The sequence below is a fragment of the Uranotaenia lowii genome, chromosome 3 (genome assembly GCF_029784155.1).
Source record: "Uranotaenia lowii strain MFRU-FL chromosome 3, ASM2978415v1, whole genome shotgun sequence".
NCBI classification, from domain to species: Eukaryota; Metazoa; Arthropoda; class Insecta; order Diptera; family Culicidae; genus Uranotaenia; species Uranotaenia lowii.
In genome coordinates this window covers 20,565,649-20,583,266 of record NC_073693.1, presented here as the reverse complement: position 1 = coordinate 20,583,266, position 17,618 = coordinate 20,565,649, and the positions used below count along the sequence as shown (strand labels likewise).

At 35.5% G+C, this 17,618-nt stretch overlaps 1 protein-coding gene across 2 annotated transcripts in view; it reads left to right on the top strand.

Moving 5' to 3' along the window:
• The window catches only part of LOC129751764 (talin-2), a 198,843-nt gene that overhangs the window by 26,008 nt on the left and 155,217 nt on the right, over nucleotides 1-17,618 (top strand). The window contains exon 1 of one of the 2 annotated variants that reach the window (XM_055747461.1): nucleotides 10,263-10,733. The exons of the other annotated variant lie outside the window; for it this stretch is intronic. The gene's annotated coding sequence lies outside the window, so the exon portion shown is untranslated. Of the gene's footprint in view, nucleotides 1-10,262; nucleotides 10,734-17,618 lie in introns of those variants that run through there. 2 annotated transcript variants of the gene reach the window in all.

Sequence of the window (17,618 nt, the reverse complement as noted above, 5' to 3'; positions counted from 1 at the left end):
CTACTTGAGCTTTGTACTGAAAATTCCCTAGCAAAACAATAAGAAAAACCATAAAAATATAATGATAACAACTAGATCATACAAGAATAAGTAGGTACCTACCTAAATAGAGTTGATTTTCATAAAAAAAAATAGTCATGTGTCTTCTCGCTCAGCTTTCTTGATCACAGGCCATAGGGGCTTTGTCTTCGAGTACCATCTACCGTAATAATACAAATTCGATTATTATCAGAACAAGCCGAGTAGATGACATGCCCTACTCGCTTATTTATGACCACTCTTTTAAATTACAGACTTAATTTCGCAAAAAATCTATGGAAGATCGATCTTTTCAACTCAGATTTTCGATTTTTAAATCGATTCTTTAGTATGGAAAAAAATCAATTGAATCGTTTTATTTTCGATTCGAAGTTTCGATGTTTTATATTCCTTTTTTCGCTGAGCGGAGATATTACGTTCAAATTTTGATTACCGATTTTATGTTAAACAGTGCCAACTGTTTAGCATCTAGACTAAGTTTTCCAGCATTTTCAGATATTAAATTTCATTAAATTTGGAAATGGCCCTTTGGTTGCGCGGATTTAATTAAAAAAAGACCGGTTTTGTCCGTATTTATTTACCTTATTTGCAAAACCAAACAAAAAACTCAATTTGAGCTTTTCTAATGCTTTATTATTGCGCCCAAAAAAATGAAACTTTATTCCTAAAGTTCAGTTCAAAATTTGCTAATGGATTTCGATAAAAAAAATATTTCCATTTTTTTTTTATTGATTAATAATCGGGATTGATACAAATTACCCCAGATTTCCGAATTTTGGGTTGAAAATTTCAAATTTATGTTCTCGGGATTTGCCAGGTTTTTAGATAAAAAAAGCCCGGCTCAGAAAGGCGCGGGAAAACTCTGGCAATCTTAAAAAATTCGGTAACGGAGTTTGATTGGCATTTTTATGCAGATTACGATACATCGTGAAACGTTAATAAAAGGTACACTGCCTTGTTAACAATGGAACAGATCGATCCTTCAGAGATCGATCATCAGTTCCGATTTTTTAGATGGATCGATCCTACGACCGTTTTAGTGATTCGATCTTGCAGATTGATCTTTTCCTGAAAATCGAATACTTCTAATTATAACATTAATCCAAAATACATAGTTCTAGAATCGCGTAAGGATATGGATTACCGCCGTACTGGTTTTTGGAAGGCGAAAAGTCTCTCTAAAAAAGTTCTAAGGGTTATCTCCAATATCTTCGAAATAAAGAGTCAGAACATTATAACATCATTGCTAAAGCATTTTGAAAGACGTCAGCTTAATTCCCCATGCCTGGATTGAAAAACTGAAATTTTTCTAAAATGATATATGTTCTTCTAAATTAAACTATAAAACGAATATTCCAAGCATCGCTGGATTGTAAAGAACTGAAGATAACAATAACAATATTGTGCAAACTACGGCTCGAATATACTGAAAAAATTCACCACTTGCTTTTGGGAATAAATTTGGATCGCTTTAAGGAAATCTAATAAAATTTTCAGAAATTTGAGCGTTATATAATGTTTATATGTGCAAAGTTAGGTGACAATCTGTTAAGTGTTTTTTGAGATAGCTCCAAAACGATAAGACGAGAATTTTTCGTTACTTACGTCATCTTTCTCACCTGCCACATTTTTCTCATATGCCGGGTACCTTGGAAAACTTTTCCTGTTTCTCGAAGTTGCTTTTCCAAATAAACCCAGATTTTACCGAGAAATGCCATTTTTATCAAGTTTGGAAGACTTTTCTCCTGTAGTGCACAACAACCTTTTTGGCTTCTTAACAGTGTACCACAATTTTCGCATTATAACACGATATCAGAAGTAACGAAAACAAAATATCAACTTCGTGGTACCTAAGATAGATAAGCTAGAATTTTTTTAGTATTCTTCCTCCTTCCAAATAAATAATTTGGAATTTTTATATATGATTTTCGGAAATTGACACACCCTCAGATCATATGCCATATTAAGTTATAGCAAACTTTTCACCTTTTTTTTTGGAACTTTCCAGGAATATTCAGGCGAGACACGCCAACAAAAAAAATCTGGCCTTGGATCAGCTAGGCACCCACTTCATAGTACGTTTTATCATCCATTATGTAACATTTAAGAATCTAGAACAGGGGTGAGCAACCCGCGGCCCGCGAGACCCTTATGTGCGGCCCGCGAAGCTTTTTTCAAATGTTCATGCCTAAACTTTTTCCTACAATGGATGATTAGGAAAAATGAATATGACATGGTCTAATATGCGCTAATCTGCATTTTCCCAACAATCATTCAGATTGTTAACCTTTTAACTAGCATAAGCATTTATTATGTTAAGATAGGTGTATGTTTATGATGTTATTATGTTATGACAGGCATTATGTTCTGTTCAAGGCATAAATGCAGTTTTGTTTATTGGCATAATGTAATATTGGAGTTTTTTTTTATTATTCAGGAATCAGGATACATTTTTCCTAATAATTCATGATCATGATCAAAGGAATTTCGAAGTCCGTTAGTCAAGTCATTATTTTCGTTTCAAGCAAAAAAAAAAGGTTTTATGTTAAAAAAAAAGCTCAGCAGATAATATTTTCAAATTATTCTATGGAATTCGGGAAAAAGGATGGTTCGGTTAGCATTAAAAAACTGGAAAAAATTAAAACCAAAACCTTGTGAAATATTTTTTATTTCTGAATATTGACGAAAATTGCGAAAGTTCAATAATAATGACTGGGTGAACGTTTTTGAATTTTATATTAACTTAAATTATCCGGCATCAAAGTAACCGATCTGAAATTCTGTGATTCGACCTAAAAGGTATTTGACAATTATCTGTGATGTTTTTTTCAGAAATTTGATTGAAAATTTATAACAAACATCGATAAATTGAGTTATTTAACTTTGAAATCGCATTTCCCATTACCGAAGTCATTATATTACTAAAGAAATTATATCACAATAATATCTAAATAAGATAAAAAATTTAAAAATCTGCATAAAAATTCTAGAATAAAGAATGTAGTTTTGTAGATAATTGCTTGAAAATATGTGAAATTGAAAATTTTTCTGTGTTCAATTCAAGAAGTACTTTAAAAAAATTGAGAGAATTGAGAAATGACAAAAGTTTAATGATGCACCTTCTCAATATCGGGTATTCACAAAATCGTGTTGAATTTCTGATGCATAAAAAGTTAATTCGATTTATCTTTCCTTTTTCAGAATTGTTTTTGCCAGAAACTTTCGGTTATAAAAATGCCAAGAAGCTCTGCTTATGAGTGAAAAAAAAAGTTATTATAAGTGCGGCCCGCCGACAAAATTTCAAATTTAAGTTGGCCCGTTGGTTCAAAAGGTTGCTCACCCCTGATCTAGAACAATTTACGCTAGAATTTTTTCGTTTACGATTTGACCATCGTATTCCTTTTAGTTATAAGGCTAAACGGCTTTCTTATCATGTAAATATGAAATCCTGCTTGTTTCTATGTCTGGTGGCGGAGTTGACCGTTGTGGTTGAACCTAAGCGAAAAAAGAACAGTTAAAAATTACACGAAAACACTCTAACTTCATAAATTTTTTTAATTTTCCTAGTCGGTAAACCCTTAAATACCGTATGAATTTTCAAAATTTTCCACTCCGTGAGAATGTTCCCCAACAAATTGGACTCAAATTTTCCATCGGAGTGATCATTTTACCAATAGACGCTTCAGAAGAGTATGAATGCTACTAGCAGTCTAACTTTCTTATCTTTCTTTTAACAATGCAAGAATTATGTAATGTACAACCTCTAAAACCCTTTTTTTTTTGTTTAAAAATGAATAACTTTATTGTATAGGATTCCCTTTTTTCCAAAAATTTCATAGCTTTATGCGCTATGTAACTTAAAGTCAATATTTTTTCTGTTGAAATCATTTAACATATTTGTTAATTTTTTCATCGTTTTCCCAACCCCGCCTTAAGACTTTTTTTATATCTCTTCTTTTCTACCCAACATAGAATAATTTTTTGTTCAAACTTCAAACAGAAAAACCAGATTGTGGTAAGTTTAAGACCTAATTTTCAATAGCTATTTTAGATCGAATAACACATCGACCAAGGATTTCTGACGTGACCAAATGGATAATATTTCGAAAAATATCTCCATTATCTGTATTCTTGCGTTTTTTTTTAGCATAGCTTAAATATATGTAGCCTTTGACAGTTCATTGTCATACAGTTGCCATTAGTATGGATTGTAACATGTTTTAAAAAAACCGGGGTTGGTTTTAAAAGGGTAAATAATTTTTTTTTCATAAAGTAACATATTAAAAACAAACATACATAAAAGTGCAAGGCAAAAGATTTTTTTTTCAATCATTTTTCCGTAAAGTGTATCATTGACTGTTTAACAGGATTTTAAAGAAAAATTAAAAACTTTGAAATAAATGGATTAATTTCTGTTTGTGATAACCTTCAAATAAATTTTCATTCAAAATTTCTTGATACACTTATAAATATATAAAGGTCCTCATTTATACAAAAAGCAGTTTAAAACTCCATTCTTTTTCTTAAAAAAAGACAATCATACAATAACTAGATAATTTCAATTAAGAAGATGCATATAAATTTAAGAATCACACGAGTAGTAAAATGTCCACAACACAAAAGCTCTAGTTCACATTTTTTGAAAAATGTTCGATCTCTTTTACCCGAAAAGGTTTTAGCTTTGATTTTTTCACCTAACAATACTTCATGTTTGTCTAACAATTCTACTTTGAGTTCCACAATTCATCGAAATGCCAAAAAATTTATATGTGCACATATTTAAATAACTGTTTTGAAAGATTTTGGCGTCTTGAATTCGAATATTGCGTCAGATTTGGTCTATCACCTGAAGAGCTCGTAAAATTAAAAAAAAAAACAATTTTTATTAAATTCCTGTTGATAAACTAATAAACCTACATTACAATTAAATACTGTTATAAATCTGCATATTATTCCCTATTTCATGAAGTATCGAAATTTTGCCCAGATTTTATAATTTCAGAACTGCAATGCTTTAAAATAAGGTTGCCAAAATTTTTTGCCGATCGTACCCGGGTCGGAAAAAAGGCTAATCGAACTTAAAACCTGGCAAAATGCAAGTTGATTTCAAAATTTTCTTTAAAACTAAAAAAAAACGGGCAATATTCGGGACAATTTGAGGAAAAAAAACATAAATTATTGCTTAAATATCAAGAAGATAAACAATTAGTTTAATAAAAAACCCATCAGCCGAATTTAAATTGTATTTTAGGCTTCCATAAAATCGTTTATGTTAAATTTGACAAAATTTATTGAAAAAATAAATTATTTTTGGTCACAAAAATAAAAAGTTGTAGTTAGGTACTTGTTTTAATTTTTTTTTTTCGTTTTTGCTAATAAAGTAAAAAAAATTCCGGGAAAATCATTTTTCAACAAAATCCGGACAATCAGATCGTTCTCGAACTTTGAACTAAATGTTCGGGAAAGTCCAGATATAACTGGGTAATCTGACAAGCTTAATTTAGAAAAAAAAAATGTAATTCGACAATTTTTTGAAAATTCAAATGAAAATGATCATCACAGAAAGGCGTTTTAAATGTTTGGTGTAAAACATTTTTATTTATTTAACAACCACGTAGAAGACTGCAAAACGTTTTGTTTTCAAAAAATCTAAGATTCATTTTGATTTTTTTTTTAATTTTGTTTTCCTTAGAGCTGTATAAAAACCAATAAGGAAACTTATATAACTTTTTCTCAAAGTTCTCGTAGTCATCGAGAAAATTAATTCAATGAAAACCTTTTGTAACATTTTACAGTCTTTTTTCAAAAAAATACGAGAATTTCTCAACACTCCTTAACCAGTCAAAATCAGCTCTTAAATTTTTTGCACCAATGCGATTTTTGTTGCCTTATGCTATCAGAAATTGCTTCATTTCATAATTTTTTGATGATTACTCAAAAATCGTTTCAAATATAGGGAAAATTGTGCCCTTCAAGGGATAAAAAACTTTTTTGTTGCAAAGCTGTTAGAACTGTAAACAAATCTCTAAAACTTTATTCCATTCGTTTCAGATTGAAAAAAGTTATGAAATGCAGATATTTTTATATTTGTTTTTAGAATTAGATTGAAATTTAAATTAAGATGTAAAAATATAACTTATGGACCACAATTCACAATGGAAAACGAATTTCAGGATTGATAAAAATACGATATTTTCGAATCACTATTCTGGAAAGTAGGTATAACAAAAAAATGAAAAAAATCAGAATTTCCAAATCAATTTTAAGTTCATACTAATTCCATAAACAATTTTTTTTCTCAAATATATGTTTTTCGAACGTTAAGTTGCAAAAAGAGAATAATTAAAATTTCTTTGTGTATACCTTGCTCTAATATGAAGAAACTAAGGAAAAATAGATAGTTGAAAAGTTTTTTAAAATTTTCTTCTATTCAACAAAAAGTGTATTCTTTTATTTAATAAATGAAATTATTCCGAAAGATTCCTTAATGTCCTTAAGTCATTGTTTTAAACTTCTTGGTGAACCAAATACGAACATCACCTTTTTATCAACATTTTCTCGTATGGAATATAATAGCTTCGCAGTTTGAAGTTGTATCCAAGAATATCAGAATAAGTTTAGAAAATTAGAAAATGGGTTTAGAAAAAATTAAATTTCATTTCTTATTTTGGAAATTTTTTTCAAAATACCTTTAATTTATTCAATGAGATCAAATTAGAGGAATAGGGCAACCCTTCCCCCACATCATCACTCTTTAAAAAATGAACGTTTCCCATTAAATGTTTTTCTTGTTTCACTTGAATGTAGTGATCATGCATCATTTTACTTGGGATTTGGAGTCTTTATGCCAATAGTGCTTTTCCAACCATATCATCTTTCGGCACAGAGATTTGCTAAATAGGCATTCGATTTTTGCAACCTCTTCAACGGGTGTAATTTTAGATTCTGAATATCATTTTTTGAACGATCAACAATCTACAAATGATGAATTTCAAAAGTTTTGTTCCAAACAACTTCCCCTAGGGTGTTTATTAAAATCTTTCAAACTGATTTCATTCACACCGATTTATATGCTACATTTGATGAGACGAATCACGATAGGGGAGTTTCGGGCTGTATGCGCCTATTAAGCAGAATACTGATTTAATCAAATATTACATCGAATATGTCTACAAAAACTATATACACATGAGCATCTGTTTTCTATACATTGGAGTAATTTTTTTGTTGAAATCTCCTTCCGTTTTTCAGAAATTGATTTTATTATAACTGTTGTCAAAATTGCCGAACCTCAAACCGTGCGGGCTAAATGCACCTAATTATGTTTAAAGTAAAATTTCTGTGTTTTTGGCAATACTTCCGTATAATTTCATTGGAAATGCTAGAAACTGATAACTCTCATTCGACAAAGCTGAAGTTTTATAAAAATCTATGTCTATTATAACTTTATGGAATAAACAAAATTTAGGGTTGCCATCATATGTAGGAATATCTAAGGTAAATTTTATCAAATCTGTTTTGAGATCTTCGATTTGCTCTAAAGGTGTTAATAAGAGCTTAGATTTGAAGTTTTAATGTTTTAAAAATCATATATTAATCATTCTATTTTATTCTATTCTTCTTAAATTTGTTTTACGTCTATGGATCATTTGAATAAGAAACAAAAACCACCCAACTTTCTGTTTTGAGTTTCTTTACGTATAATATTTAAAAGTCAAAATATTACATCAAATGGTATCAAAACCTTGTATGAATATTTAAATTTTTTTTAAGTTGGTTTATTCATAAAATTCTTGTTGCCTTATGTTCAAAGCGTATGATTAGATATGATGTCTTGTCAGCCATTTCGTCAAACGGTCGTAGGCGCATTTAACCCGATAGGCCCATTAAGGAAACCTTTCCCCTAAGCTATTGTAAAGGTGGAAATGTGAATTATTGTTGGAATACTTTCACAGTTTCCCGCTGCATGACGATGACGATTCTCTGCTCTGATATGGAGACTGTGCTAGTCACTCCAAAACCTTGACATGGTTTTCCTTGAACTTCTGTGAAACCAGCTTTGAAGAGTATTTCTAATATTATCTGTTTGTAAGGTGTATCAAAATTTCCAACCACTGCGTCGAGATCTGATGATTTCGATTCATGCCATCAGGAGCGTTCCTGAACATGGTCCTTCGAGCCGGATTCTGCCGATGATTTTGGTGATGTTCGCAGTGTCACGATGTTTGAGCATGTACTATTTCGATTTTTCAAAGCTATTTAAGTTTTTTTTATTTAGCCTCTCAACAGCTCACAGTTTAGTTCATTTTCTTTCCTTGATACATATTATTAATATAATTCGTCGAAGCCTCCAGACTCTTTTCTAATAATTGAAAGGAACAATTCGGATATTTGCGTTACGGTGATTAGGGAGGGTCGAGTCCTGACCTCAGATCCTTGAATAAATTTTCTTAACGAAATCTTTTTTTTTAAGAGCTTCATTAAAGTTTACTGTTAATCCATGTACCCTGATTTTTTTTATAGGCTAATCATGCTGTGGTAAATTAAACTTGAACTTTTTTTCTTCTTTCCAGGTACGTTTCCGATGTGATATGATTCGACGAAGTTTTTCGCAGTCACTGTGAGTAGAAATCTTTTTAAACGAATTCAGGGAAAATCTGAAGTTCCACATGACTGGATAGCTAACACTTTACTCAAGTGAAATATGTATACGCAACGCAATTCTCAATTGTGTCACCAATTTGTCTGGAATGTTAAACTATCGATCAATTATTTTATCGACAACAGCGATGCGTTCTCGAGAACCTGTCAAGCAAATGTGTAAATATTCTCAATTACCTTCACCAGTAGTTATATTTATGTGGGTCGGAAGGGATAATTGTCAGAATATCGATTCCATTCGTCATCCGATTTAAAAAAAAAAGAATGTTAAAGAGTAGGTAACAGGAATAAACCGATTACGTTGCCGGACATCCAATATGTATGTTGCTTTCCCCTCGCTGCCTCTTGAACGATGTATGAGGATCAGTTTTCTCTCTAAATACACACATATGTTAGTCATCATCATCATCATCATCATCATCATCGCCATTCACAGTGTTGAGGTGGATTCGGTTTGGTTAGTTACAAAGCGTCTTCGACAAGCGTTTTATCAGTTTTGAGCCAAACTTGAAGTTGAGTAAGTTTGCCGGTTTCGATACTCTCGCTCAACTCAGCTTAGTTTGACTTAGCTCAGACTCAGAGTGCGTTTACTTACATAGTAAAATAGCTGATGACGGCAGTTTTTTTCTCCTTAGCTCGCTCACTCGCGATCACGCGCGAAGCGCTTGTCGCGTCGCAGTGAACGAGAGAAGGCGCTTAGTCTCAGTCGTCTCGTCAGTGTCAGTCCAAACGTACGGTAAGTCGCGCGCGAATTTTTCTGAGTCTCTGAACTACTCACTTGGCTCATCGAGGACATAAGTCATCGGAAGTGTGTCGTTAGGTGTGGGGGTTACTTCTTTTATTATTTTTTTTTTTGTAGGGAAGGAAAATCGATCGGGTTTAAACGCCTCAGTCAGTGTTTAGTGTGTATTGTTTTTGAGTTGGTTTTCTACTAAGTGTCCTGCCTTATGAGTGACCCTTTAATCACCCACTCACCTTGTCAGAGTTTTTCTCGCCCTTTCGCGTCAATATTTTTGTATCTAGCTCGAAAAGGTGTGTGCACTCCAAAGTTAATCCTATTAGCTGCCCGGCAGGTGTTTGTGTGGGTGGTGAGAAGCAAAAAAGTGCCTGGGAGGGGTTTTGAAATAGTTTTTTTTAAATTGCATTTGCGATCAAGTGCAATTCAGTGAAACCTATCCAGGAAATTGTGTCCTTCGATAGCCAAGAGCAAATCTTCAGTGTAAACGTCAGTTGTGAAGTCATTTGGGCGTAAACCGTGGAGGAAACCCTTCTTTGTGCATCCGTTCTGACTCGGACGCGTATTCGCGCAACAACGCCTTCTTATCGTGAGAGTGCACACATTATTGCACCATTTTTTTCCTCTTTCTAGGCTCAGTGAAGAACAACCCCAGTAAATGAGCCAGATGGGGAAACTAGTTTCGTCTCCAAGCTTTGTTTAATGTTGCTTTATCGAAGTTTAGTGCAGTGACGTCACCTTTTTTCCTCCACACGCGACCAATATGTTGATTTATTTTGTGATTCACAGGTCCCCCTATCCTTGAGGTGTTTCTCCCAAGAAGAAAATAAAAAAAGTTGATATCAACAAGTGCTTACGTCCCCTAAAGTGTTATAGAGAAGTGATTAAATTCGACACAAGTCGATGAAAAATAATCTTTTAAACGGAGGAAAAAGTATAAATTTAACGCACCGAGCAGAAGCAAAAGCGAAAAGTTAGGCAAATCGAGCGCCCACGCAGCACCGTTTTTGCCAGAGCTTGAAGTTATCCCACGTAAAATAACGCGGGCGCACGCGAAAGATCGCGCACCAAAACACCATCCGCACGCATCGGCCCAGAACGTTGTTGCTATTTCCCAATTCAAATAGCAATTGGTACAACTCCTCTATCCGAAAAGGGAACAAACCCAGGGCAAGGTGCTGAAAAATCGAAATCCCACCAACTGATCCCGGTAGAATTCGCCAGCTGGCTGACTTGTGCATCGCCTCATACTCGAACGAGACGCCCCCGAAACATCAGCAGCAGACAGCAACAGTCTGTAAGTTGTCGATTGCAGACGAATAATCTTCTCGAGAGATATTGCAGCAGAAGGTACGAAAAAAAAAACAGAAAACAGGAAGACGTGGAAAAACCCGGAGGCAGTTGTTGGATTGCACATTTTTTTTCCAGAATTTTTTAATAGGGTGTTTCACTAAAAAATGATCCTAATTTAGTAGCGAAACTCTTATTTTAAACTCTCATTCAGAATTAAAAAATTTCAATTTTTTTCAGCTTTTGTCTAAAATATGCACCCTGACCTAACCTATCCCAGGAAAGTAGTGTGTCATTCCTAAATCAAACTTAGTAAGTAAGTAAGTTCCGAAGACACGAAATGCCACCGGGTAGAGGTGGAGGTGGAAATTATCGATTTTCCTTGCCGTCGTCGTCCGTGCCTGTGCCGTGGAATGTGTTTCGCGCTCTATCACACGCTATTTTTCACCATTTTCCCATGAACAAAACAACTCATCAACGATACCGGGCTAGCAGTAGCTAGCTAGCATTATTGTTCGGCTTCATTTGGTCGATATGATGTTCCATGCCCGATCGGATCGGATCGAACGAAAAGCGTGTGCAATTTGTTTCGGTGTTTATAAGCTCTCGACATTTTCCGACCTGACAGTGTGATCTTTGTTTTTGCCTCTGGAATTTTCTGTTAGATACTGTATTTTTCTTTATGAAAATTGAACGAATTGTGCTGTTGTTTATAACAGCCAGTAACAACACGTGTTTATGCAGTCCAAAAATAACTTTCAAGTTCATGATTTGATATTTTTAGGCATCAAATATTAAGAAAATATGATATTTTCATTGTTTAACTACCTATTTTATCACTAACTTGGTAAAAAAAATTTGCTATGAAATTATTAGTGTATTCTCAAGCGACAATTCAATGAAATTAGTAGTGTTTTCTCAAGCAACAATTCAATAACACATTACTGCTTGTAAAAATTGAAGAATAATACAATACAAAAAGTATTCCAAAGTCCCAAGTTCCCAAGCATCAGTGATTGAAATCCTCACCAATTTTCTCATCAGAGGCATTCAAAATACACACTTTGAGGCCTCGCATAGCTATACAGGAGACGATACATATACATTCATTCAAACCTCCCCCCATGAGGAGGATCTGCTCTGAGAGACACTATCCGTTTGCTGCCCCGAACGAACTCTCTCAACGTTCGGTTGCTACATGATGCATGAAGAAGACGAGGCACACATACTCATTTACGTTGTTGAATTTGAATAACTCGAGCCGACCGCAAAGGTTGAGGCAACAACAAAAACAACCGAACTTATTGCGTTGCACGGCCCGCAACGTATGGTGAAAGAGGGGGGAAGAAAAAGAAATGAAAAAACTAGCTGCCTGCGTGCGGTTGCTGTGCAATAATAGCAATAGCAGAAAAACCTCACGCATTCGATCCAGGCACAAACGAGGAGACTCGGGTTTGCTCTGCCTTTTGAATTCGGTTCCCTCAAGGTTGTGACAGGAGATGAGTGAGAGCCATTCGTTTGGTTTTTTGGATTCGCTGCCTCGAATGTATATTGCTTCATGAAGGCGGCCATGTTGAGCGCGTATACATCATCGGTTTTGTCGTTTTCGCTGCCTCAAAGCAACCTTTGCTTCCGAGTAAAGCGTTGAGCGAGAGATGGTAGATCAACTCATGCTCAGCAAAATTCAATCACTGCCAAGCATCCAAAAGTCTCGTAACATGCAAATTTTTTTTAATAAATAATTTGTCTGCTTTGATAAGGCAATTTGGGAATGAATATTTCAAAGAATACAGCTTGGGATTCCAGTTGCTAGCGAATCGGGAAAACCGGGAATACCGGGAATAACTGTGGAATTCCATCGCGTCACCGGAAAACCGGGAAAAAATCGGCAACTCACCGGAAAATAGCCATGTTTCACGGAATTCCCAAAACATTTTCAAACTAATTTCAAAACTTAGGAGTAGTATTCGATAATCTTGCATATAGATATACCTCAAAAACGCTTTTCGTTAATTAATAAACAATCAATGTTTTGATGGCTTTTTAAAACCTTTTATGTTATCCTGTTTCCTACAAAAAGTTTCAGTTTTCGATGTATAGATTAGGCATTCCAGAATTATTTTCGCACTGGGCCGGGCCGAACAATTCCGGTAAACATTTTTGAAAAATCTATCAAAAATGGGGAATTTTCTTTAAAATTTCCTATTTCAGAAACCGGGCAAAATCCGGAAAATTCGGGGGAGCAAATTGCAGACAATGATCCAAAAAAGTTTAATAAGGGTGATGAAAAATGATTTGAGATTATTTTTTTTATTTGAAAACACACCAGCATTACATTACGTAAGTTATTCATTGAAAAAAAAAATCTAAAACATGTCTTTGGATGTCTAAAAATAAATATAACTGCACTTATAAATTAACTAAATATTTTCCTGCAATCTGATAATTTTCAGTTTTGTAAAACAAATTCTTCTTTCAAGTTGATAAAATGAATTCGATATATTTTCAACACATTTCTCTACGAACCGTACAAATTGTTCTACAACCCTGTACACATTTTAGAAAAACTGAAATTTTCATAGTTGCTCAAAAAACCGCAAAACTATTCAAATTCCAAGATCAAGTTAACCAGACTTAATTTGCAAAATTCTTGAAATTGAGCAGCAAAACAATAAACAGACGTAAATTTCGTTGGGCTCGTCCAAAAATTTTGTGAAAATCTATCAATTTGATGCGAAAAGATTACGTGTTATGAGACATCAAAGAACTTATTTGTCATAATTTCATACCGGTTTATCAGTTTTGGAGAACAATTGGTAGAAATTTTGCGATTTATATTGGATTTTTTAAATCACTATGATATAAAAAAAACTAATATCAATAGTTAAACACCGCAAAATAATAATTTTCAACCGGAAAAATCGCTAGCAATCCTGAATTTGTTTGTTAATTTTGTTTTGGTACTTACTTGAGAGAATCCACAATAATTTTGGGCATATTACAACAAGCATTAAGAAATTGCATTAACTGATTGGACTTCGTTTGATCATTTTAAGTGAATTACTTACTACTGTTCAACACTTTAAAATATGTTTGCTATGTGGAATACGGTGTATCGTATTGCATTTTTTTTCGAATTTCAAAATCCTTAGTTGGAAAAGTTTCCTTTTCGGTCAAAACGTACGACAGCAGTTTTGCAGATTGAAAAAAAAGGTTTTGGTACCCTGATTCGAAGAATGTCACTTTGTTGAAATTCCAATATATGGAACAATACTGGAAAATTTTCTGGCTACAAAGCAGTAGGAGTAGCGAGAAAGTAGTTATAATAAGGTTGCCAGATTGCCCGATTTTACCCGGGTTTGCCCGGATATTTAATACAAAATTTGGGAACAGTCCGGCCTCATTGAAAAATGCCCGGATTTATTCACTTTATTTGAAAAATCGCACGAACAAATTGCATTGCAAATTTTTTATATTTATGCCTCTACAACGAAATTTTTCGAGCAAGTTTCATAACTTAATCATGGTAGGTTTTTTTGAAGCCTTATTTACGATTTGAAGTCTGTCTATGACTTTTGATGGAAATTTTTAAAACAAAATTTTTTTTCTTGGTATTTGTTGAGGAGTTTCCGGGTTTTATCCAAAATTGGCTCGGATATTGCCTGGATTTTTGGTCGTCAATTTTGAAATCAAATGCCTGGATTTTTCCAGGTTTTTGTATAAAATTGCCTGGATTTGCCCGGCCCGGATACGTGCTGAAAAAAACTCTGGCAACTTTAAGATATAATGCCCCAAACAGAGTATTCTTTGTTTCATGGAATGAAACTGGCATCAAGACATCACATCTCATTCAATTTTTAGTAATATTATTTTAACAAGAAAGTTATTGGTTTTAGAGTAAAGTTTTCAGGTTTTATCCGGGTTTGCCCGGCTTTTTAATATAAAATTTGGAAACAGTCCGGATCGGATTTCATTGAAAAATGCACGGATTTTGCCCGGATTTATTCACATGTTTGGCAAATAAAAAAAAATGTGTTGTAATTTTTTCATATTCATGCCTCTAAAACGATTTTTTTAGCAAGTTTTTAAGAAATATTAATGAGAGATTTTTTGGAAGCTTTAAATACAATTTTCAATCTGTCGATGAATTTGGATGAAATTTTTTTTTTATTTTGTTTCATGATTTTTGTTGTATAATTCCTGGATTTTGACAAAATTTGGCCGAATATTGTCCAGATTTTTGGTCGTCAATTTTGAAATCAATTACCCGGATTTTGCAAGATTTTTATATAAAATTGCCTGGCAACCTTATTTAAGAGTATTTTTGTTTGTTGGAAACCACAGGTGATTAATATCGGTTTATGGATTGTATTCCATGGCACGGCGAGCTACCGCGTCCCCTCAGTTTGCAACTCTTGGTCCATGGGTACAATAGGAAGACTCTTTATGTACTCCGTGTACACCTTGTACTCTCTAAACTCGACCTGGGGCCGCAGACCTAGTTCCCATCTCAAACTATTTAACACACTATCTTTCAAAAGTGAAAGGTCTTTTCGCGCTAGTGCGCTCCAAGGCAATACTCCTAGACGAGACCACTTTACTACTCGAAGTCTGAACTCTCCTCTAAAGACTTGAGAACCGACAACTCCTCGCAATGACTCGAGATTCCCACATAAACCTCTCCTCTTCGCGACTCGAGGCCTGATATCTCCTCTCACGAGTAACGACTCAAGATCAAACCCCTACTCGCATCGACTCGAGGTTAACGTACACATACCTCTCCTCTGCACGACTCAAAGCCCGATTTCTCCTCTAGCAAATCGAGATCTGACCTCTCCTTGTAATGACTCGAGGTGAACACTCATACGATCCCTCCTCTTGTTTATTAAAGACGTGATCTCTTCTCTTGTGACTCGAGACCCGACCTGTTATTGTAAGGACTTGGAGTTGACCAACCTCTTCTCCTGAAGACTCGAGGCCGGAACTCACCACTAACGAATCGAAGCCCGACCTCTTATCTCCAGGATTCGAGGTTTGCCACCTTTATGTCCATTGTATGCCGATCGAGAGCAGCTTATCCTAGACTCGCGCGTGTCGCAGCACATGCGCGGGGCCTTCCGCAACTACTCGGATGATTCCCGAAAAAGAGGTCATCCTCTACCGACTCGAATGGCTCACCCGACGTTGAAATCCACTCTACCCGTGGGTATCCCTCGACAGTGGTTTATCCCCTTCCTAAGAGGTCCGCTATACGAGAAATGTAGGAAGCGGCACTTCTCGGGTACTTCTGGGCGGTGGGGTATGCTACACCCGTGATGCCTTATTTTGTAGCTTCGATCAAGGGATCAAACTCACACTACTCAGATGCTCTCCGGCGATGAAGTCATCCTACACCGTTCGCGGACTGCCATTGACTCCAGCTCCTCTGTAGGGCAGTCATGACCCGGGTAAACCCTTCGCTGACCGCATGCCAAGTGTACACATTCTCTAGACCGCGTTGTCTACTGTCGTATTGGGCCCACAGACGGCAAGTATGTTGGTACGTACCGCCGCAAATCACGAACAGGCAAACACCATCTTTTCGGGTGTGTCCTCTTCGTCGCCACAAGCTGGGCAATATGGCAAAGCCGCCTGTCCAAAACGGTAGTGGTACTTCATGAGGCATCAATGACCAGTCAGGAATTGCGTCATATGGAAGTCCACTTCACCGTGTCTTGCGTGCGGGATCAGACGATGGGTCCACATTCCTCTCCCTTAGCTGTCTCACAGTTGCTACCAGTTGAACATCGAGCCCTCATTGCCAAGATCTCGTACGTTGGGCGTGTCTTTATTGTCGTAACAAAAGACATACCCCACTATCAAAACCGAGATAGGCCACTACGCAGGCGGCTTCGTAAGAGATGGTCCCGTATCCATTGATAACCCACAGGTTCATCAGCCGTTGCACGCTGCTAAGTCTCTGCAGGTTACACTGTCTTCCCAGGGCTTGCCTAAAGGCTGGCGCTCCGTACCGCAAGATTGACGTGGTCACGCTTGAAAGTGTCCTCCTCTTGCTACTTCGGATTACCAAGGAGTTCAACACCGTGTGAGTTCGGCCGTCGCCATTACCGCTCTCTTTTACACGTAATCGACATGATCTGCCGTCGATCTTACTTGCGTGTATGGACACGATATCAGACGATCCAAATGCAATTGTACTTGTTTGGGGTGAGATCATGTTGGTGATCAGCACCTTCTCAGTTTAGTCGTGGACTAGACGTAGGCACTTGGAGTACGTCCAGCTTTCCACTGCCTGCATAGCTACTGCGGCAAGTAGCTGTACCTCCACTGTCGAGGAGCCTCTCTCCAAGAGGACGACATCAAGCCACTCTAGTATGAAATCATTCTCATTGTACATACATATGTTATATAATTGAAGCACAGCCTGTTTCAAAATAAAATATTTGTGTACAATATTTGTGACAAAGACATTTTTTACTAAAATGCCCTCAAACATGTTTCTGTTGAAAATTCATATCTTTTCAAAGCTGTTAAACATACTAAAGTTACACTATCAAAAAACTTACATATGAGCCGTTATTTGTTAGCAAAAAATTTGCTATTTCGAAAGATGGTGTACAGTAAATATAGAATGCTTTTGATTACATTTGTGTAGCAATTTAAGCTAGGAACAAATAATCTTTCTCCAGTTAATTGGCTTAGCAGAACTCCTTCCCCACAACGGCATTAAATTCATCTCTATGTAAGTTTCTTCATCTATCCTGGCGAATCACCTAGTATTTGATGGCTTGTGATATAGCTCAGTTGGCAAGTCTGTTGTCTCCTGAGCCGATGTCCGCGAGTTCGAGCCCAAGAGTAAACATCGAACACAGTTGTACCGGATAGTTTTTCA